At 39.5% G+C, this 20,058-nt stretch overlaps 1 long non-coding RNA gene across 1 annotated transcript; it reads right to left on the reverse strand.

The window, feature by feature from the left end:
* Positions 1-12,809: 12,809 nt before the first annotated feature.
* On the reverse strand, positions 12,810-18,663 carry LOC107315781. Its single transcript, XR_004307677.1, has 3 exons — positions 18,596-18,663; positions 16,737-16,972; positions 12,810-15,702 (listed from the first exon to the last, which is right to left on the reverse strand). It is a non-coding gene; the product is annotated as an uncharacterized LOC107315781 (long non-coding RNA).
* Between the last annotated feature and the right edge of the window lie 1,395 nt (positions 18,664-20,058).

Raw genomic sequence — 20,058 nt, forward strand, 5'->3', positions numbered from 1 at the left:
GCATTACCATGAACTGAGAGGGTAAAAATATGCTATAAAATTCAAGCACAATCTTTGCCCTATTTGACTACATGTCTAACTGCATAGCAGTTTTTAATATTTCAGTCTTGAAACAGAACTACAAAGCTCTGTTTCTGAGGCTGAAGGTGACAGATTACTGCAGCTAAAGATCCTTGACAGAATGACTGCTCTGTTAAACCTTTGATTGTTTCCTAGGAGGACAGAGAGAATGATGGTTCTCTTTGAATGGTGTACCAGTTGATAAAAGTTGGTAGTCTGCCTGCATAGGTGACTCATGTAGCACTGCACATCCTGTATTATACTCTGACCCACTCTCATATCCTTCCTGTTTTGGTAAAATATCCTAAGAAGCTACAAAGCAGTTTGCAGCCAAGTTTACACTTGCTTTTATGGCCAGCTCTGGAAGTTGTAGGGACCTAATTGTAGAGGCAGTAAAAAACTGAAGGGACAACCACAACTAGTAAAAAAATAAGTGTGTAAAATATGTAAGTGGAAAGAATTGCTAAGATACTGATGTTCTGCTGCATGTGGCTGTTAGGCAAACAGCTATTCTATGTGCAGGCAGGATGCTACAGAATTCTCCGGTCTTCTCGGATTCCATGTGTGATATCCTTGTGTGTTTCACTCATGCATGGGTGCAGACATCTGTTTCCAGCACTTTGTACCTTCTCATAACCAAGCTAATGGCTGCATCAGGGAGCTCACTGTAGTCATATCCCAACAGAGAGAAGAAACTCAGTTCCTGGGGAATGTCTGGTTGGAACCCTGTCAGCACCTCTGGGAGCCAAACAATTGTATCAGGCTCCATTTCCTTTCTGCTGAATATATAGGTATATTAGTGAAATTCAGTTCAGTTCAATGTACCTCAGTAATAAGTCTCTGTTATTTCTACTGAATGATTAGAAGGCATGAGAATCTCACCAGATATGACTGCAATTGATGGTTACCAAGGCTAATTGGAGTTTGGTATGATTGGATGTTAAGAGGAAAAAATGCAACAGAAAAGAATATTTTTATTTTCAGTAGGTATTCATGATGACAGGGATTTTATTTGTGATATTGCATGGTGCTGAGACTACTGGAGGGAGCTGGTATTGAGAGGCCTTTTGTAAATAAAGGAGATGATGTCCAGGTGATATTTTGTTGACACCAGAGAAGCCAGAATCATAGCGGAGGGATTTCTGTGAGCTCTCTGCTTGGACATCAAAGCAACACTCGCTGCAGCTGGATTTACAGAATGAATTATAGAACATTCCCTCTGGCAGAAGTCTGCCTGAATTCTGGCCTTTACCAGTTCTGAAGATGAAAGTTCTGAAGATGAAAACACAATTTACAAGTATAGTGGAATGAACTGGCAAATAGAGTGTACTGTTGTAATAGGTACTCACTTAGAGAAAGGGCCAAGATTAAAACAAGTGCAGGAAGAGCTGTCTTATCCTGTGAGGGCCTTGTTTGATACCTACTGATACTGATGGTCCATTATTACTCTCTTTTTTAAGTTTATTCTTTCCCCATTTTCCAGTTCACATCACTGTTCTGTGTTCATGCAGCTGGCTTAGTGCTTTCATTTCCTCTATACTTTTCAATATTGCACTGTTCCAGTACAAATATTTCACAAAATTTATAAAATATTAGAAGTGGTCTCAAAATGGGATTTTAGTTGACTCATTGCAAGTCTTTTTTCACATTTCCTTTCCTTACTACCTTCGCATTTTCTTCTGACATCCCAACAATGTTCATATAGATTCAGGGAAGATTACGTCTACCGAAAAATTACATACTGTGATTATCATTTGAAAGGTGATTGTTTCATTATTAATGATAGAGGATCAGAGCCTGTACGGAGAGGTAAGTTATCTATGAGAAACGACATGAAGCCAGTAGGTGCTGAATGAAAGACACAACATGCATGGGGATAAAGACCCGGTTGTTTCATGTGACTGTAGCCTGAAAATTATTACATTCTTAAAAGTCAAGGAAGAAAACAATACCTTCCAGAGATCTCTGTGCCCTGGAAGAAACCTACCTGAGTACATATTAACCATCTTGGTGAAGCCAAATGCTGACTTAAAATCAATTTCAATAGAAACAAATTATAGCTTGTTTGCTTAGAATCATAGAATGGTAGAATCACTGAGGATGGAAAAGACATCTAAGATCATTTAAGATCCACCTAGCACCAATATTGTCCACTAACCCATGTCCCTCTATGCCACCTACCCACATCTCTTGAGCATCTCCAGGGATGGTGACTCTACCACCTCCTTTAGCAGTCTGTTCCAAAATATCCCATAGTTTGAAATAACAACCAAGACAGCAGTGCCTTACAACATGGACATGAAAATAATTACAGGGGGGAAAAGAGAAAAAGGAAAAGAAAGGGAAAAAAAAAGACACAATAATGTATTTTCTCTCAGGCAGAGAGGCCTCCATTTGGTAGTATGTTAAATATAATATAGTCTGCACTCAGCAAGAAAAAGATCAGGTCTCCAGTGTCCACTGTCAGATCACACAGAGGTAAATTGCATGCTTCTGAGAAAATTTGTTGTGCTTAGTAACACACGAGTGATAGCGACCAGGCCAGAAAAGGAGCATCAAAAAAGAGGCCTGTGATCTGAGTTACCTTGGATCTCCACTGTCTGCTTTCACTGATGTGAAATTCCTATCTGACCTTACATCTATCCTTCAGGGGCCTGCAAGTTAATTTTCTTATTATTAGAACACAGCTGAGATCTCCTGAATTTACATTCCTAAAGATGAAAGTCCTTGTTTATCCAGAAAGCATTTCCAGTGTAGGAAATGCCAGCATTTTCCTTACAGAGCCTTTCCAGCATAACTTAATGTTAAACTGGAGGGACTGCTTCTATTGCAATGATGCCTAATTCAGTTTCCGTGACTTATTTACTAGCACTTTATTACTTATTTACTTATTCTGATGGAGAACTATCAGCTAGGCTATCTAAAATAATTATACTTTTCCAGACAGTTGGTCATCTGGTGCAGAATTTCATCTAAGGTAAGGCCATCTTCAGCCAGGATCCGATCCTAGCTGGTAACCACTCTTAGTCAGGACTGAGCTCTGTTCCATTGCCACCCTTGTAAGTTGTCACGTCACACAAAGTGTTGAAATGAAACATATAATGAAAGTCCACAGTGTCTTTCTTGGCACTTCATGGATCGTTAGATAAAGTGGAAGAAAAGAAATATGGAAGCACATTTTCCCATACCCAACACCAAAAAGCAGGTTCTTGGAAAGGTGCTTGCTTCCCCTCTGCCTGAATATTTTACTCTAGCAGCTGCCATTAGAGGCTTTGCACTATGGAAGTCACAGCAATAATAACAGCTGTTGCCACAGAGAGTCAGCAGGCAGTGTGTGTGGGGTGGTGGAGGAGCTAAAAATTCTGTAAATTTCAAATGTATGAGAGGGGGATTCACTGAAAACTCAGAGTGTGTCAGTCAGGGGCCTACAGCAAAGAAGTCCTTGCTGTCCTATTACAATTCCCCTGAAGTGAACGGCAGCACTGGAAGATAAAGAAAGTACCAGCTGGGAAAGGAGAGCAGGGGAAAAGATACCAGTATAAAGGAGAGCAAGTAAGCCTACTTGGGAAGGTAAAGTAGGCTTTGGGCTGTTTAGAAAGATGACCATGATTCAGAGGGGGTTGCTGGAAGTAGGTAAATAAAGGGAGAACAGAGAATGGCACCTGACAGAATAACCAGAAATGGCAATAGGTTTAATGACCCTTGCAGCTGAGATCAGTGAAGACATGCATTATACTCTCAAGTGCAGTTGCCAGCAGTACCTAGTGGAAAATGGTGCTAAATGAACTGTTAACATGAGACTCTTTCCAAGTGCTCAGACTCCAGGCTGTCTGAAAGTTGCCCTGAGAAATGGCACTGATGGGCTACCCAGCTAGTGTCAGTAGGGAGGCCAAGGCCTGAATGTGCCTTTCCCTCTTGGGGTGGTCTCCTTGGTCTCAGGGAGCTGTGTGTGTGGCAGAGACCCACTCCCTGCTGCTGCTTGTCTTGTACATATTCTGCAGACAGAAAGCCTCTGTCTGCAAACTTGTTAAACTGGCATCTTCTATCAGCTGTAGATTCACTAAAAGAAACAAGTAGAAGGGGAGAGTTTATTTTGCTGATGCTCTTTATTTTAATCATACAAAGAAAATGACAATTTTTATATAGAAGCCATTAGGGATGCAAGAGGCGTCAGTTCCTAGCTCTGGGGTTCTTTCTTTTAACCAGACTGTGGCAATGCAAATACAGCCCATCGTTATATTTATATCTTTAATTCTCACATTCAACACATTACTAACACACTGATGGGCCCCTTGTTCTTCATTTGTCTATTTCCTTAAACTTTCTGCCCCCTTTTTTACTATTATTATTTTTTCTGTCATGTGTGCAGTTCTTGAAGGTCAATCAGACGTCACGGATAGAGCCATTCTGTTCAGGGGCTCGCAAGCAGCTTGTTTATGAATGAAGAAGGCTTTGTGAACTTCCAGGGACCTGCTGGGCTTTTTTATAAAACTACCACTGGGACAAGAAGCTTGGGAAAGTAAAGGCCTCTTACGGAAACAGAAAGTGGAGGCTCACTGCCAAAAAACCTGGGCTGACATTCCAGTTTTTCAGAATTACATCCAAGTAACAAGCTTCTAGAAAACAAATCTGGTAGCCACATATCCAGGACTCAGGTCTGGTGCAAGTGAGCACAGGGCAGTGTGTATGCTGGGAGACTGCCACTGCAAGTGATTAAGTCAAGATTTGAACATAAAAGTATATAAAATAAATAGATCAGGAAGCCTAAAGCTTTTGTGAAATGGAAAACAGAAGGATGAACACAGCTTCAAGGAAACCCATTAAGGGACTATATCTGGAGCACAGGCAATCTCCAGTGAAGGAGACTCCACAACCTCTCTTGGCAGCCCATTCCAGTTCTCTGTAATCCTCAAGGTTAAGAACTTTTTCCTCATGTTCGTGTGGAATTTCCTATGTTCCAACTTGTACTCACTGCCCCTTGTCCTATGGAATCAAGTCCAGCCCCATCCACTTGACTTTTGCCTATCAGATATTTATAAGCATTGGTAAAATATCATCTGTCTCTTATCCAGGCTAACTAGACCCACATCTCTCAGCCCTTCCTTATAAGGCAGGTGCTTCAGGCCCCTCATTGTCTTAGTGGCCCTTCACTGAACTCTCTGCAATAGTTCTCTGTCTTATTTGAGCTGGGAACCTCAGAACTGGACCCAGTACTTCAGATGCGGCCTCAGCAAGGCACAGTAGAGGAGGGGATCACCTCCCCTGACCTGCCAGCTATGCTCTTTTTAATGTAGCCTGGGTTATCATTGGCCAGGACAGACAGGTTCTTCTCTGCAGAGCTCTTTCCTAGGTCAGCCCCTAACTTGTACGGGTGCGTGTGGTTATTCAGTAGGAGATGCATATTGCTCTAATACTGATGGCCATATATATATATATATACTGATGGTCATCTATATTATATATATATATCTGACCTACGCTTCTATTATTTATTTTTAAAAATCAGTTACTGGTATGGAGTAAACCAGAGCTTTTACCAGAATGTTCATTCTCTATTCCAGTTCCTCTGGGGAAGAGCTGGTGCTTTTCATGAATGCAGGCACAGGAACATACAGCAGGGTAATAGAGGTCTAAGCCTGGCCTCAGTTTTCTTCTCTGCCAGTTGGTTGTGCAGACCGTGGGTTCTACAATGCAGCCTTTCTCTGAATGTCTGGCATTTTATTAAACAGTGGTAACGACGACAAAATGAAGAAAACAAACCAGTACTCTCTAAAGCTCCAGGACATTAAATAGCCAGCACAGTTTGAGAGTGCTTGTGAAAATAAAAGGAATAATGAATTGTGGAAATCTTTGGTTACAGATACTTCTGTTGGTTCCTTCAAGTGTAGTGTGAGAATTCCTCTGACTTACTTTTCAGCTTCTGCCTTCCTGCCTCTGCGTCTTCGTCATCATTATTTCCTCCACCTCTTGATCCAATTTCCTTCTCGCTCCTTATCTCTATGATAATACTGAATATAAACACATCTTTGTTTTTTCACCCAGTGACTTCGGGTTTGTCCAGTTTTGAGTTTCTTTTTAGTGGAGAAGACAAAAGCTTATTTCTGACAAGAGAAAAATGAAAAATCTCTTAAGTTTCAACTCTCCTTTTCTTCTGAAAGAAAAAAAAACTATATATATATATGTATATATATAGAGAGAGAAAGAGGGTATTTTTTAACATACTCACAAAACAAGATTGCCCACCTAATATAATTGTAGGATAAAGTTAATCTTTTAACCATGTTGTGGAAAATGAAATAGCAACAATTTTCTGGCAGACATTTAGTAGATGATATTTCAGTTTTATCAATTAATTATGGCAACAACTTGTAAGTTCTTAAAAAAATTAAATTGCTGTGCATAGTGTATTAGATAATTATTGGCCATGTACGATTTAGGATGAAAAATCACTTTTAAAATGTCATAGTTGTTTTGATGCTTCAAAATACTTTAGAAGTGAAAATTAGTTCTCTTGTTCCAGCTGTGCTCATTGTGGGCATTTTTCCTGTGTGCATCTCTGCTGTATGATATGTGATTATGAGTTAATTTATAGGTAAATTATTTCCATAGCTGATTTTTGCAGGCCATGCAGAAGTTGCAGATAAGAAACCCACTAATCAATTTGAGAACAAAGCTTACAGTGCCTGAAGGCTTCCTGAGAGGGACTTCAAGCAGGTTCATTGGCTGTTTTAATCAGAGGAAACAGCTGTGCAATTGAGGAGCAGTTAGAAAAGAATTTGGCTTCTGGATAGGTAATACGATGGACAAAAGAAGGTCGACTTGCTATTATATGTTTATTTAGTGCCCTAATTGCAGTTCTCAAAATTGACAACCTGTGAAATACACAGAGAGGTGCTGTAGGGGCCATTGGCTGTGATTCCTAAAAGGGAAGAAAGTGGGGAATCAGCTGGGAGAATCAATATCATGTGAATCACTTATGATCTTTGGCCAAGAAAAAAAGACTGATGCAAGATTACAGTGGCTTCCTGTAAACTTACCTTGGAGGATAAAAAATTTACCAAGGGATAAAATCTTCACCTATGCAACTGAAGTCCAAAACAAATACATTCACCCTCCTTGCACATGTGTAGGCTGATGGCCACTCATTTAGCAGCTCTGGCTAAGAGGAGGACAAAGCTGTGGAGCCACAATTCTGTGTGCTGCATCCCATCTGCTAGATAACCTTCCCCTGCTTGTGGGAGTGAGGCCCTGATGCAAGGTTACAGCCTTATGTCTCTGCAGCTAAGAATTCCTTCTGCACTGAAACTTGCTATATAAGGATTCAGTAAAGATAGCAGACTTTTATTTATGCCAGGGTCTGTTTTGCTGTTTGGAAGCTGTTTGAAAATGTTACGGTCAGTAATCAATTCAATATTTATTTATTTATTTTTTTACAAAATGTCAGCATGATTGAGGCTCTGCTGTTTTCTACAAAGTCAGCAGCACAGTTTGTTTTGATTTCTCACAAAGGCTTTGTAGCACATGTGATTCAAACCCCTCCTTCCTCTGCTTATCTCCTATGAGCTTAAAGTGCAGATGGCAGAGCTTTTTTAGATGTGTCTGTAAGTTTAGGAGGAGTGGGCTCCAGTACTTATGCAAGCTTCTACTTCCTTCTTTTTCTGTCATCTCCCTCAGATCCTGGCTTTAAACCCTTCTGACTGGTGAGCTGTCTCATGCATTGCAATTGTCTCCATGCAATGGGCAGAGGCATGTTCAGCCCATCTTGCAGCAGCCAGAGCAGCAAGTACTACTGCCAGCCAGGCTGCAAGTAAAACCATTCAGTACTGTAGCTAGGAAACCTGTGCTTTCCTTAGCTACAGACACCAAGTTCCTGGAAGTTTTAGGGCCACCCAGCTAGAGTAACTGAAGTCAGTAGTAGCAATAAGGCGGGAGCAATTCCTGTTACATACAGTGATCATGGGAGAGAGGCCATGAGCCTCTCTGCAACAGCCTATATTGCAATAACCACAGTAAGCACCTCGGTCTTCTCTGGTCATCAAGCACTTGCTGGTTATTCCTTTGTTGTCCCATCTTGGTGTCCTGGTCTATGTACTCCTGTCCTCTTGCTCCTTACCTTTTTTGCACTGTTCAAGTACTTCCCCTCACCACTGTTTTTTTTCTCCTTGCTACTCCTAGAAATCTGCCTTTGTTTGTTCAGAGTTCCTTTATCCTTTTCCAATGTCTCAGGTGTTCTTTGGATTTTTATCTGCTACTAGACTGGTAAAGAACATGCAAAAAGATAATTCAGAAAGCACACCTTGCTTTTTCCACTCATTTCTTGCCCACAAAGTATTGTGCTTTATTTACGGGTGTTGATTATTTTTGAAAATATTTATTCTAAAAAGTCAGGAGTATCTTCTATCTGTAAAGAGGCTTTGTCTATGTCTTGCTGGTTGGGCAAGACTCTGACCCAGCTACCTACATGATCTATGTTTTATTTCTCATTCCAGCTACTATCTGCAAGTGTGCTCAGGGGTTGGACACAGACTGAGATTTGACAGATTTTTGTTCTGATGGTCAAATTCAGACCCAACAAACAAGCTAAACTTCTGTGAATTCCAGAACAGCTACCAAAAGCAGACAAGGCCTGACTTTGCAGTCCTCAGACTTCTAAATTTCAAGATGCCAGGTTAGTGAAAATACATTAGACACTTTTTTGAAAGCAAGAATGAAAAAGCGGCACAATAAAAGTTGTGTAGCAGATGACTGATCTGAAGAACTCATTGGCACAGATGTCATGGAGACTAAAAGTTTACTAAGTTTTAAGAAACAGTTAGATGAATGTGAATATCCAGGGTAAATTATGAAGAATATAAAATTCTTGTACTTTGTTGAATATTCCAGTGTTCTTTTCAATTTACAATTACCTCTTGTTTAAGAAAAGCTGGTTACTTTCTTCTCCCATCGTTCCTTTGCTACATTCCTTTGTTCTGGCATACAGTACTTTTAGCAAGATCTGAAATTCTGTGCAATTTCCGTGGAGCTCTGGACAAGGCTTTGAGACAACTGGGGTCCTCTGAGTTATTAAGCTATATTAACATATCAGTGTCAAGATCAGAAGTAATGTTGCATATAACATGTTCTTTCCACCACTGTGAATATTTCAGTATTTTTTTTATACCAAACTAATATTTAATCTCTGTAAGTACTCAATAGACTTGAATAATGATAATCGAAAACACAGTATTTTTTGCTTTAAATTAAGGAAAATTCTTACTTAGAAAATGTCCAGAATCTGAACTTATTCCAGTAGGAGAATTTATAGAATGGATTGTACCATCCTAATTTTTTCTGCCCTCTACTTTTTCTAAATTCACATACATACAAAATATCCCTTTCTTTGGAAGTCCAATCAAATGTACAAACTGTCATCAGAATTGTCCATGAGGAAGTTGGTGGACTTTGGGGAAACAGAATGAAACCAGAACCTAAAGATTTTACATGCATTTATGTTGATGTCTTCATACACTGCATGCTTAGTGTGCTCCTTGGTAGCAATTAAAATGAGTTGATCAAATGCCTGCTGCACAGTTCCTTGCAGCATGCCTCCCTGTCACTGCACTCACAGATGTTGCTAACTCAGAGAATAGCTGACAGTGAGAAAACCTTTTACAGTCATCTTCATTCTTTATACCTTGCTACTGACCTTTTCACCAAGGCTTGGCCACAATTTTCTTGGATATTTTGCAGTCGTAGGAGCAGGTTTGAGCAAATGTAGTCTCTGTAACACTGAGTTATTCCTCCTTTTCCATGCAAATGTTGGCTCTCAGCTCTCAAATATGACTTGGGCAGAGCCCAAATTATCCCTCTAAGCCTACTTTTTTGGAAGGATGTTTCCACAATGGGTTAGGAGACTTAGTTATTTGAATTCCATTTAAATTTAGTTGGAGCTGGGTGGCAAATTTAATTGCATTTCTTCCTTTCTTTTGCAACTCCACTGGCCAAAGAAGTGGACTTCTGTTGCAGTGCCAGAAAGCTGTTATGGGACTACTGTGATCCAGTAGAGCATGAACAAATCTAGTGAATCAGAAATAGTGTACTGAACTTCACAAAAGGCACACGGACTCAGAATAGTTTCTATCCTGGGTCTTCAACAGATACACGCCAAACCCTAAGTATTTTAATGGAATACAGAAATTCTTGCTTCTTCTCTCCAGATTTCCATCTCTGGAGATCACTCATAATGTATAAATGAAGTGGAATTCTGCATAAATCTTTCCTTCACACATACCTTTGCACTGAAAGATATAGACTTGGGATTTCTGGAATCTGATGCTCTACTAGGTGATTTCTCAGTGTGATCTGGAAATTCTTGAATCTTTATAATCAGATCTTTACTGCTAGGGTTATAGGACTCAGCTTCGTAGGGTAGAAGTGTACTGAGTGATCATTTTATGTGCTTCAGGCTGTCTATTAGCAGATCACGGCATCATTCTGAGTATGTGCAGGCTGCTTATTGCCCAGCTTTTACAGTCCGCAGTGATGGACATTCCATATGAATGGAAGAGGAAATCTTTTCTGAGGCTGTAACCATTAATGTCATCTTGGAGTTTTGATACCTTGAGTGTGTAAGTGAACGGGACATGGCCTACCTCTTTTCAGTGGTCTGTGGGGACAGGACAGGAAATGACCATAAACGTGAGCATAGGAAGTTCTGGATCAGTCTGCAAAGGAACTTCACAATGAGGGTGACAGAGCACTGGAAAAGGCTGGCCAGGGAGATTGTGGATTCTCCTTCTCTGGAGATATTCAGGACCCGCATAGATGCCTACTTTTGCATCCTGCTGTAGGAAGCCTGCTTTTCAGGGGGGTTGGACTCAGAGATCTCTAGAAGTCCCTTCCAACCCCTACAATTCTGTGATTCTGTGATAATCAAAGAGAAAATGTAGAAGCTTACGTAGACTTTCATATCTTAGACTTATTTGCACCTATTATAGGACTATGTTTTATGAGAACTTTGACACTAATAAATAAAGGGAGATATAAACCTGCACAGATGACTCAACAATTCCCTCACTTTGTTAGAGACCCTGTTATCCCAAATCTCTTACTACTTTGCTGTACCAATGTCGTGTCACCGAGGCTTACTTAGGTGATAGAGAAGCATAGATGGTCTTGCTAGCTTGGCTACAAAACTGGAATGGATTAAAACATTCTGCAGTACTGATAGATGGTTATGCACTATATTGAACTTTGCAGGTGACAATACCAATCATGTCTTATTAGAGACCTCAAAACAGATCCAAGGATTTGCAAACAGTCTCTGAGAAAATCTCAAAAGCAAAGGTCTTAGTACTACAACAGTATTATTTATGGGCTGTGAGATTTTAGCATGTGGGATAGGATGCGATTAGCAAAAAAACATCCCAGAATGTTGGAGATGAACATTTGCTATAGTTGAAGGGGATATGAAGGTTTCTTTTTAGCTGTTGTTTAGCACTTTTTGAGCAGTTACAATTGTTATTGAGTTGTCATTAAGTTAATGGGTAGATTTAGGTTAGATATTAGGTGGAAAGTTTTTACTCAGAAGGAGGTGAGACACAGAAAAAGGTTGCCCAGAGAGGTTGTGAATGCCCCAGGAGGTGTTCAAGGCCACAGTCAGTGGGGTCCTGAGCAGTCTGATCTGGTGGTTGGCAACCATGGCCATGGCAGGGGGTTGGAACTAGATGATCTTTAAAGTTACTTCCAACCCAAGCCATTCCATGATTCTGTAATTCCATTCTATAATTCTGTGATTCTACTCTATGATTCTGTGATTCTGTGAACAAGAGCCTTGGCCAAGTTAAAGTGTTTCAGAAGAGCACTGAATTTGGCCTTTGTGAAACTCTGAGTTTAGTTCTATGTTTTCTAGGCCCACTAAAATAACATTTTCATCAATAACATGTTGAAACTACACAGACTCAGAGCTCTGCTGATATACTTTGCATTCTTTGTTCTTTTATTTGGTTGACTTTTTGTTCTTAAGTTATTAAATTAAGAACTGCTTGAGGCATTTTGGTAGTTAAAACTTAGAGGATGCAAGTAGCTATTAAGAGAAACAGATGAAGGAAGCATCAAGGAATCATTCTTAATTTTTCAAGACCCAAAATCAGAGCCCCTAGTTGGATGAAAAGTTCCCTTCTTATTGCCTACAAGTAGTTTCTGTAATTGACAAAATTGCCTGTTATTGTTTGAGTGTGTTTGGATCTCCTGCGGTAGGTTTTATATGTTTGAGAATTGACTGGAAAGAAAAGCAGTGGCTTTCGTAAGTAACTGTTTCATTCACACAGGCTGAACTGTAGGTATGAGATTAACAGGGTCTGACATGAATGGAGCTCCTTCTCTCAGGCCTATTGGAAAACAAAACACATACCAGCATACATTTGAGCAACTGCGAGTTGACTTTGGAGAGTACTGATATTTTTACACGATAACAGTCCATTGGATTCCCTCATAAGTCTTTCAGTTCTACATTACATAAAGACTTTTCCTGAACTGCAGGGCAGAGAGCAGCATGTATGTAATCCCTGTTTCACGCTAATGCATCACATGTGCTTTGGATTTCAAACATCAATATTTGTAGGAACATACAGTAGGGCTCTTTCTATGAGCAGGGATTGGATTCTCACACTTACTGCCCTTCACAGACTCTCCATAATTCACCAAGAGTGGGATTTGCTTTTCTTTATTTAATTTTTTTGTACTTCAAAATTGCCCCTTTATATTTAAGTTCCGTAGAAGTCTCCAGTAACAATTCAAAGAGCTGCAAAATGATGTTTATAAGAAGAGGCTCTCTTATAAGTGAACATTGCTGTATGGCCTTTATTTTTATTTTGAAAAAAATGTTTTAATTAATCTTTCTGTCTAGATCTTTATCAGTACATCTACATTGATTTCAGTGCTAATATCAGTTTACAGCAGCCAAAGGCTTCATTAGATCTGATTCTTATCATATCTATAGACAGAGAAATGTGAAGCTTAGTGTTTTAGGAATGTCTCTTTATTACCTGATTAACTTTTCTGGAACAGTTGTTGTGGACTGATCTTGTATAAGTCTTATTGATTGTAGGAGAACAAAGAACAAAAGGAATTCCTGGACTTGTATGCCTAGAAGCAAGGTACTGTTCTCCCAAAATTATAAGTGCCAAGTATCTTCACTGGAATCCAGAATTTAGTGTTAATTATTAAGGTATAACAGAACGACTAAGGCAGGTGTCACAGAACAGAAGTCAGAGCAACCAGAGCTGTGAGCAGGAAGCCATGCAGAGTGAACAGTTGGAAATGCTAAGCGCAGAATCATAGCATTCATATTCTGGACAGCACACATGTTCTTCCATCCATTCATGATTAGGTGCCACAAATCTTTTCCTGAACATGGGCACCTACAATGATTTTTCCAGAGAAATGGGCAGGGCTCGTTGTCTTCCTTCAGGACAGTATTGCAGGCAAGGTTGGAAATAGCTTGTCTGTATCATCAGATTAGCTAGTATTTGCACAAGAAAGGAGGAGGGCTAGTCTTGATAGCATTTAATAATAAGGCTGTGTGCTAGTGTGAGGGGCAGTCCCTCCTGACCCCTGCAGAATGTTTCCCATTGAGTTCAAACTTCAGTAACATCTAAATGCGATCAGTTAAGCTATAAAAGGACTATATCCTTCTTTTAATAACACTGTTGCAAAACTAATCACATCAGAACAATTGCACAGCAGATGTTGGCCTTGTACATCTCAATTATTTCACCTGCTTCGGTTGCAGGCTTCTAAAATCCCAACAGAGGAAAGTGTCCTGTTTCAAAATGTGCTGTTTGCATTTATCCACAATTAATCTGTAAAGAAATAATGAAAGCCTAGAAAGTAGCATTCTCAGAAGGAATTAAACTCATTTTCTTTACATGCTCACAATGAAATGCTTGTGAGTGCTCATAACAGCAGACGGCTTCTGTTAGCTGCCTTTCGCCTGCTGAGTTAAACAGAAAGAAAAATGTTAATGGTCAGAGCTTGTCAGCAGTACATTGCCATTCACGTTTAGTCACACTTTGCTATTGTTTTGTGTAGTTGTTAGGATACAGATATGTCTAGGGTCAAAAGGGAGTGGATTCATTCCTCTGGAAACGATAAAGTTTCAGCTCATGAAAGCCCTGCAGTGCCCACAAAAAATAAGCTCACTGACTTCTAAGGAGATAAATCAGTTGGCAATGTAAGAAGTGTTTATAACTTCTTAATTATCTGCATGTACTATTTCTTGAATTCCTTTTATGAAGTCTACTGTAGCACAAATAAGAATAGGTTATATTTTGATATTTTTCCTACAAGAGATGTAAAATTGCTTCAGAAGAGCTGATAAGAAATTAAGAATAAATTGCAAATTGACTGGGAAGCAGATAAAGATTAGGATTCAGTAGGTTAGAGTTTAATTCTGCCTGTTAATGGGAAGGAATAATTCACTTGCTCTTTCTGTGACTAGATGTAAAATGAAATTAGTACTGCTTCTCTCAATGCATCTTGTGTACTTCTACTGCAAGATCTCTTGCTGTGTCAGAAAGTAACAGCAGAACAAGGTGCTTTATCTGATACTTTTTTATTAAGTGAATATCATTCTGTTAAGTCTAACTCAGAATCTTGTACTTGCATCATTGGTCAGCTGTTACAGAGCAACAGGGGACACTCTTCAGCTGAGGACAAAATTTGCTGTCTTCCAGAAATTCATTCATTCATTCATACTCTGCTGAGTTTTAATTTTGGCATGAGTGGGAGGTAGGCAGCTGGTAATTTGATTGAATCTGAAGTTATCTGAATAAGAAGTTTCAAAGTTGGGCAACTTGATGATAGGGAAAGTATTTAATTTCTTCAGAGCTTCTCTTTCCCTCTTTGCCCTGACTTGTCAATAAAAAAGGCTGAGCTAGAGATTTTAGAATTGTATGTAAAATCTGGTAGGCTGTGCTACATGGTCTCTGGTAGGTTGTTGAACCAGATAGAGTTCTCAGGCTGCTGAAAAGCATATTCAGAAGGTGATTTGTGACTTTTGGAATAGAGCTCCAGAATCCAGCATACTCCCAGGGGCCAACCTGTTCTGATGTTTCCTTACAAGTTCATTTGGCAGCTGGTTCAGCTGAAAAGGTTACATGCAGCACAGGTAAGGATGTTGGGAGAGCACACTGTGACAGGGATGGTGTGGATGACCTACCTAAAGTACACAGAGCGAGCAAGAGAAATATTTACAAGAGTAATTTTTTCTATTCCTTACAATAAAAGTACGCATTGTGTTATAAATTAAAAAATCAGCACTTTTGCTTTCTCCTCCTGCAAGGCCTAGAGACTGACTCTCAGAATAATAGATCTTGTGATAATAGTTCCTTTGCTATTTTTTGTTTTATGGCATATGAAAATCAGCAATCGGTGACATTCGCCTGAAATTGCAGAGGGTTCTTAAAGGCAGCTCATTTTATTTCCACTACTTTCCTACTTTGAAATTAAAGAAGGCTTTTGGAGACAAAATTGCTCCCAGTATTAGAAAGGTGCACCAGCCAGAAACCATCTTGCAGCTATCTCCCTGTTGTCCCAAGAGCTGAAGGACGTGTGCCTCGGCATGGTGCACTGTCTTGGCTCCAGTGAAGGCTTTTGGTTCTTCTGTAAAGGAGACAAAGGAGAGGCCTGAATTTAAACCCAGACTTTTCTGTGCTGAAAGACAACATGAGTCCTAGTACAAGATGGGGGATTTTGACACACAGTAGCTGGTAGTAAGGGAATGGTAAAATGCAGCTTTTCCTATTTCAGAGTAATCAGTAGATTAACTCACTTTCCTGTATATCTGAATCAAAAGCATTTCAAAATGTGGAAAATAATTGTAATATCAGCAACAGCTGTTTATTATTGTACAGTACTTTAAACTTCAGGAATACGTTCAGTTGTAGGGGGTGAAATATTCTAATTACTTGTCCAGTTTTGCATTGGACCCATCAAATGAAAAATCACCGAGCTGGTACTTCACTGAGGTGCATTAATCTTAACTATAAGCCTAACAAAAGACCATTTAATAAAGACTGTGTGAGAACAAAAGCGAGGTGCCTGACTCTCCAGACTGCAGTGCACAAAGTAAGCCCCCACAGAGCACTTAGTGCAGTGAGCCATGTGGCTTCTGGGCAGTTGTGCAAGGGCCATCACACTGTCTGGCCTCTTACCTACCTTCCTGCCCATCAGCCAGCTCATCAGTCACTTGCAAGTGGCCTGGATCTTCCTCTCAGCCTCAGGGTGAGTGAACCAGCATGGGAATTATAAGATTTGTCTCTGCATTCTCTGTGGGGAAGATGTGGATCCAGTGATCTGATTCAAGATGAACTAGACTGAAATATTGCCTTTGATTTTTAAAAAGAAACATTAGAAGGGTATTTTTCTTAGGTAAACTTCTGTGGTTGAAGGAGTTATTTTAAACTTTCTGCCTTAGAGCTCTGCTTACTGCTAGAACATCATCTCAGTAATGGCAAGGATAAAGGAAGTTTGTTACCTCTGTTTGTAACCCTGATGAAATACCTAGGGCTGAAAACAAGCAAGAATTCAGTTTTGTTAAAAATAGAATATGTCAATTTTTGTTACCTGTTGCCATGCAGTACAAACGTTCCAAAATGTTCTATCAAAAGCAAAAAAAAAAAGAAAAGAAAATTTACCGAAGACTTGTGAGAATCACATTTACATCCTTGATGTGACTGTCATGGAGGAGAAACTTCAGTGCCATATTTATTTATGTAATGGCTGCCAGCTAGAGACCTTTGCCTGTGCTTGCAGCTGCTGACTCTTGTTGGTCAGAAGTCCCACTGTGTGCACCAGCACCTTTCATGAAGTTTCACCTTGACCACTGCACAGCATGAGGGTTATCCAGTAGCTCCCAATGGAAAGTTTCTGACTGAAAAAAAATAGAAATATATTGGCAAACTCAAAGTAGGACTGGTTGTAGTGTTGGTTCCTTCAAGGATGTCATATCTGTTCTCCCAGTCCTTTTAAAACTGGAAAAGAATGACTGGAAGTCTTGAACACCTGCCTTAGATCAAAAGCTCAAAGTCTTAATCTTTCCTAGGTTAAGAGAAAACATACAAAGAAGGAAGAGATTTCTGTTTTAATATGCTAGTAAGAAAAATTATTTTAACAGTTTATATAATAGGATATAATTCACCAATAGAATAACTTGTCAAAGAGTGTTGAGTTCTGAGTAACCCACAGGTATTTTGAAAGACACTTGGGCTAACTTTAAAAGCTACAATACAGCCTGCGTACTATAGCACAGTTGAGGGAATCGTTGGGTGGATTTGTGTAGTGGGTCATAATAGACCCCTGCAGCTTTGAAGTTTGCTGTATGGACCAAAAATACAACTTGGATAATGTAAGACTGTATATACTGAAGGACTCTGAGTTTATCCCAGATCCCAGAGCTTCTTCTGAAATTGCTACTCATGAGTTTAATTATTTGAGACTGTTCTTATCAGGCATTTTTCTTGTCCAGCTATACTTAGGGGTGGTATGACAGAGTGCACAGCTTGCTGCGGATCTAGGCAGATGGAATCCTGTATTTGGGCGTGTTGGGACCAGGGCTGTGATGTGGGTTTCTTCAGGTTTTTGCTTCTCCTTTTGTTTTATCTGCTTACTGGGACTGATGTCTGACTGAGGTGGATTGACTGCACATCTAGAAACTGGTTTATGACTTCTGCTGCTTACTGCTCCTGTGAATTGATAGCCTGCCTTTCTGGTATCATGTAGTGCTGCCAAGCCACAGTAACTCAGCCTTATATCTCCTGGCACATGCTTCTCCCGGAGCACAGGGCCTCGTATTTGGCTCCCAACACTGACAGATGAAGGTAAACACTTCAGGATAAGCAAGTCTAATGCTCCTTATTTGCACACCTATGAAAAAATCAAAGTCAACCATTCATCTCTCCTGTTCAGTAAACACAGAAATCAGCTAGGCTGTGCTGCATCTGGCTCCCAGGGGGATTGTTTTCATAAGACTTCTTGTGAGGATTTTTGTTGCTGATTTTGAAAACATTTTGAGGTTGGATTGCGAATGTGATGTCCTCATTTACAGCCCTTCCTGAACCATAAATCAAGGGATATGTAATTAAATGAAACAGATAGTCAAAACCTTGACTAAGCTGTTTATTGAGTGTTGGAAGGGAAAGAGATTCTGTGGTTTCACAAAGATCTAATATAAAGATCCACTTATAAAATACAGTTGTCTGGGTTCAGGTATGCCAGGATTAATGCATGATAGCAGCTAGCACTGTGCACTACCTACTGAAGAAGCCCATTTGCCAACTTGAAACAAGGACTGTAGGACACTCTACAAAATGAAATGAGATGAGCTTGGGCCTGTGAATTATTTTTTTGTTTGTTGTTTTTTCTTTTTTCCATAAACCAAAACATATTTTGCCCTCTGACATTTTTTTTCTAATGTTACCAGTAAGAGGGTACGTGTATTCATTTTTTTAGAACCCTCTAAGATGTTTTAAAATTGAATTTTATGACATAAGATTACCTTTCAAGCAAAGAGCTGCTTCAGGCTGAAACAAGTTTTGAAGGGGAAGAGAAGAAAAATGTTTTCCTGGAAAAAAAACATACCAAATATATATTTATGAAATACATCAGTTGAAACAATGCTGCACTTTGAAATTTTCACAGTAATTTCTCATAAAAAGAATCAGTTGGGAGCAAAAGGTGAATGAGATTCTGGTTTCCAGATCTAATTTCTGTTAGTTTAACTGAACTGGATAAGTTTCCGTTGTTTCCTTCCATCTGCCCTCCTCCCCCTACAACATTATTTGACAACCTCAACTACCATCATAGCGATGGTGATCACCTCTTTTTCCACCATGCATTTATATGCATATATAGATTCATGTGTATGTGTTTATTATATTTATCATGCAATTAGTCATTTAAATCCAATAGGGATTCCTGTGCTTATTCTGAATTCTGCCTTGGGGTACCTTTTGATTTTAACAAGTCCAGCTTCATCAAGTCCAAATTATGTTCTTCTCCTCCTACCTTGCAAGTATATTGTGAGCAAAATTGTTTTAAGTTATGGCATTGCATCCTGGGATGGGTTTCTTTCCTTTTCTTGGATGATGGGATATGGGAACACAACAGTTCCTTTCTTAAGAGGTGGCAGCTGTGAAGACAAGCACTTGCTCTGAGTTTCCAGGAGAGCCAGGATTTGGCAGTTGCTACTATCAGTGAGCTCAATGTTCGGAGAGATGTTATAATTCCATAGGTTCCCTCTGCCATCAGTGATAGCTGGCTGAAAGATAGGACTGAATTTTATGGGAGAGTGTGCCAGAACAGGGGCTATGTATGACAGCTGCAGCAGTGAGTTGCAAGAACAACCTGTTTATGGAATTTTCCATTGGGATTAGATTATATTAATCTGTTTTGTTTTGTTTTGTTTTAAATTTTTCTGGATTTATAACGAAATTGAAAAGAGAGAATTATCAGTCCATCTTCCCAATAAACAATAGATTATTTCAAATTTTACTTACTAATGAAGGTTTCATGTCTTCAGCACTGCAGCCTGAGAGATATGTAAGAATCACAAAGTTAAATTTCTGCACACAACAGACTACTACAGAGTACTACACTGTGTGTAGTGGGTAACAGTCAGAATTCTGTGTGACTTAAGACTTGGGGTAATGATGTTTTCTGAGAACTGATTTAAGATGAGATACTGCCAGCAACTGTTTCTATAACTTAATGTAGCAAAAAGCTGCTTCCATGCTGGAGACACTGCAGTCATTTTAACCTGCTTATTTGTTGATATGTGATTAATTAGCACCTACTAGGGTGTCTACTGCCTGACAGAATACACTTTATTTATACTTAGAAACAGAATGAGATGGTAAGTGATGTTTAAAATAATGGTTAAATACCTTTGCTTTAAGTTTAATGTATTAGAGATTCAGGTTCATATAATGAAATACTCCAGCTATTAAAACCCACTGGTCT

Source organism: Coturnix japonica, chromosome 6, assembly GCF_001577835.2.
Source record: "Coturnix japonica isolate 7356 chromosome 6, Coturnix japonica 2.1, whole genome shotgun sequence".
NCBI classification, from domain to species: domain Eukaryota; kingdom Metazoa; phylum Chordata; class Aves; order Galliformes; family Phasianidae; genus Coturnix; species Coturnix japonica.